This window comes from Phaseolus vulgaris, chromosome 8 (assembly GCF_051622355.1).
Source record: "Phaseolus vulgaris cultivar YP4 chromosome 8, ASM5162235v1, whole genome shotgun sequence".
Taxonomy (NCBI): domain Eukaryota; kingdom Viridiplantae; phylum Streptophyta; class Magnoliopsida; order Fabales; family Fabaceae; genus Phaseolus; species Phaseolus vulgaris.
The window spans coordinates 57,257,449-57,261,293 of record NC_143505.1 but is presented as its reverse complement, the minus strand read 5'-3'; the positions used below and the strand labels follow the sequence as shown (position 1 = coordinate 57,261,293).

Here is a 3,845-nt window from a genome sequence, read left to right as displayed (position 1 = left end):
GAGTCCCGAGTGCCGAAGGATAAGCAGAAGGAAGAGAAGGATCCTAGTTCATCACCCAGCCACCTGCCCGACCGAAGGAAGGAGAAGAAGACTTCAACAATTCTCTAGGTCCCATTTCCCTAGCAGGAACAGGTAGCAAAAACCTTGGTTGTTAATTAGATACCAATTTAGAAACTATTTAACAATAATAGAAACTAATTTAGAAACTAAATTTTTTTAGTTTATAAAATGGTCACTAATTTAGTTACTATTGCAACTAATTATTTTGGTCTCTAAAAATTGGTTTTTATTTTATGATTTTCTTATAGTGTTAAAGGGTTCATTTGTTTTAAATCTTTCATCAAACACGTTCTCTTGTCCACTATCACTGTTTTTCACGGTTATGGTCAATTCTTGTTGTTTTTGTCTTTCTGCATGTGTGTTCTTGGTGTTTGGCGTGTGCACTCTTGTTTTGTCTTCTCTTAGGTGTTGTTTTAGGTTTTCCACACCTTGCATGTCTCTTGTCACGTTACATTCTTGCTTCTTCATGTCATCTTTCACTCTATGTTTTTGTTGTATCTTCTATGTGTGAGTTTTTGTCCAGAATTTCATACTAGCTCTTGGATTTGCGCAATTTATCTTGATCACAATTTCAATCCATATTTTCTGAAATTTCGTGTGTAACACCATTGTTATGTTTCCATATCTTAGTAAAAAAAAAAAGGCACGTCCTAGTTTCACCTAAAAAAAAGTTATAAATTGAAAAAGTCAAGACGTTTTGTTGTGTGAGCAATTTGTTTAGTTACTAGTTTTACTCTCGATGTTGAATTTGTTGCACCGAACTCCCTTAGTGTTTTGACTTTAAAATATTCTCATATGTGGTTTGATTTGTTTTCTTGAACTGGCTAAATTTCCAACTTGAAGTTCGTTATAAAAAAAATTACCATAAATAGTACAAATCTACTTGCCTGTTCTAAATCAAGTTTATATTGTGTTCCACACTGGTTGTGCTTAGTTGATTTATTTCTCAGTGAGTGCCACTCCGTTTGCCTTCAAATTTGTGGCATATTGTACATTGAGTTCATCATAGACAATAAAATTTTCAGCTTAAAATTTGTTGTTTCAACATTACCATAATTCTTACATGTTTGGTGATCACTGTTCCACATAGTTTTCCGTTTTCACTCATTGTTGTTGACGTTGTGCGTATTTTGTATATTTTATTTCTCTGTGCTTAATGTGTCTTTTGGCATCAAATTTGTTCCAATTTTTTCATCTTTGAGTGTAGTTTTTCTCATCCAAATTTCAGAATTAACTGTGTTGCAAATCATTTGGTATAAATTCTGGACCAAACATTGTTTGTTCATCTAGATTTTGGTTTTTGAAATCTGTTATAGACCTCTTCTTAGGTTCCTTTCTGCTTGTGCTTCTTTTTCTTGAGTGTTTTAATTTGTTGATTGTCTTTGTTGGACTCTTTTCTGTTTTGCCTCTGTGATTCCCTTTGGTTTAGCTATTTTGTTGCCTTTAAGCTTTTCTTACTTTATTTCTTGGTTTCCTTTCTCGTGTTTGTTTTTTGTGGTGTTTGAAGGGTTCCATAAGAAGTGAAGTGCTGCCATTCTCCAGTGGTTTTACAGGGCTCTTTCGACTTGTTCTCAAGCGGAGATAACGAGGTAACAAGATAATTCAATTTATTTCATTTCGCAAGTTTCAAATCATATATACCTTATTTGTTGTTTCTCATTTTGTCCATTTCTGTATCACAGAACTTTGAGTAGTTGATGTTTTCTTTGCTGTCTTAAGCAATTTTGTTTAGTTTGCGTTTGTACCTGGTTTAATTGTCTTTTATACATCAGATACAATTCTTGTCTGCATTCTTGACAATTCTCTTGTTCAATGTTAGGCAACATACTCAAGCATTTTTGGTTCTTTGCCTTCTTTCATTCTTATTTTATTTTCTTATATTGGTAGGTCTCTGTGGTACAGTAGGTGTGGTACTTGTGCATTTAGCTTCACCCTTTCTTTGGGTGTTAGGACCATTTGCATACATGATTTTTGTTCCTTCCTTTTTGATTTATAGTTTGGTCTCTTAATAACTATTGTCTCTTCATCAAGCGGTCTATTTTACTTACGCTGGTTTTAATTCTAAGGTTACTTTTTTTATTCTTGTGCCCTCATTTGGTAAATTTTCTTTAGTTGATTGCTTCTCCATTTTCTTTTTCTGTTCATCTAACGTTTCTTTTCAGTTTTGTTTGTTTTCTGTTTCATCATGAGTGATCCATCTCATCCTTCTAGTGTGCATGGCCATGGAAAATCATCTTCTCCTATTGACATCACAGCAACTCTTCAGAATCATGATTTGCAACTCCAAGAAATTAAAACTCTGCTTCATCAACTTGTTCTTGCACGAGATCAGAAATCACATCGATCTCACAGCCACCACAGGGGTTCCTCTCTTCATAAGGCTAGTGTTCATCAACATAACCCTAAACTGATGCATACAAAAATCATCACAATCAAGATTTTTACTAACCACCTCCTAAACTGACTGCTCATCACCATTCTACAGTTCAGGAGCCTAAAATTTCTCTGCCTTCTTTTTATGGCATGACCAGCACATATGATTACCTCAATTGGGAGATGAAAATTGAACAAATTTTTTACTGCCACCATGTGGATCATGAACGTCGAGTAGTATCAGCTACTTTTAGCTTTCACGATGGTGTTATGCATTGGTGGACAGCTTATTCACGTGATCTTCTTATTCATCGTTATCCTCCCATCAATTTTTGGAATGAACTTCGTTCTGCTTTGAGAAAACGGTATCTTCCTTATTTCTATGACCGTGAAATTATTAATCAGTTACATAGGTTGAATCAGAAGGAGTTATCTGTTGATCAGTATCGCCAGAAGATGGAATTGCTTCTCTTACGTGCAGGTATTCGGGAAGAACCACGTTTAACAATTGCTCGTTTTCTGAATGGTTTAAGTTTTGCTATCAGAGGTCGTGTTGAACTACTAACATATCATGATCTTAATGATCTTGTGCAAATTTGCATTCGGGAGGAAGATCAACTTCAGTGCAAAAGTTCTTTCCAAAAGAATTCCTCTTCGCTTTCTAAATCTTTGTCTAAAGATGTTGTTGGTTCATCTAGGCGTTTTTCAAAAGAAGGTGATGTCCTTAAGCATCTTGATAAATCTGTTTTACTGTCTTCTTCTAAGGATGGTGATGACTCTATACGATAAGTACATCGCGTTTGTAAGAAGTAATAATTGTTCTTAAGGACGGATATCGATCCCTTCTAAGGATGGTGATGACTCTATACGGTAAGTGTATCGCGTTTGTAAGAAGTAATAATTGTCCTTAAGGACGGATATCGATCCCACAAGTAAGAGTGAATTATCAAGTACAATAATCACTAAATATAGAACAAAACAATTAAAATTGTGTTGAAAGTGGTTGTGTTGGCTATGATCAATAAGAAAACAGACATAGAATTGGTTGTTTCAAGTTGGAAAAATAGGGATTAGGTTTCATCTATCTCACTTTCGTGTATTTTGATGATTAGCATGTCAATATTAAGTTCTTTGATTAAAATTGATGCCCGTATAAAAATCATTTATATCGATTCCTCGCATATAAAATCCTTAAGAATGTCCCCTAAGTATCGATCCCTCGCATAATTATAAGAAAAGTTTAGACGTTTAATAGCAATTAACATTTTAAGTCTATTCCTAGCACTCAAATATGTTAAGTTTATTTAGGTCTGAACCTTAAAAATACTTCCCGATTAGATTTAACATTCTCAATTTGTCACGGAAAATTAAAAGTAAAACAACAATACCAATAATCAATTAATAACTGAATA

The 3,845-nt window shown here is 34.1% G+C and overlaps 1 long non-coding RNA gene across 1 annotated transcript; it reads left to right on the top strand.

The window, feature by feature from the left end:
* Nucleotides 1-391: 391 nt before the first annotated feature.
* Nucleotides 392-3,197, top strand: LOC137827187 (uncharacterized). The gene is made up of 2 exons (XR_016514564.1): nucleotides 392-1,649; nucleotides 2,223-3,197. It is a non-coding gene; the product is annotated as an uncharacterized LOC137827187 (long non-coding RNA).
* The last annotated feature ends 648 nt before the right edge of the window (nucleotides 3,198-3,845 follow it).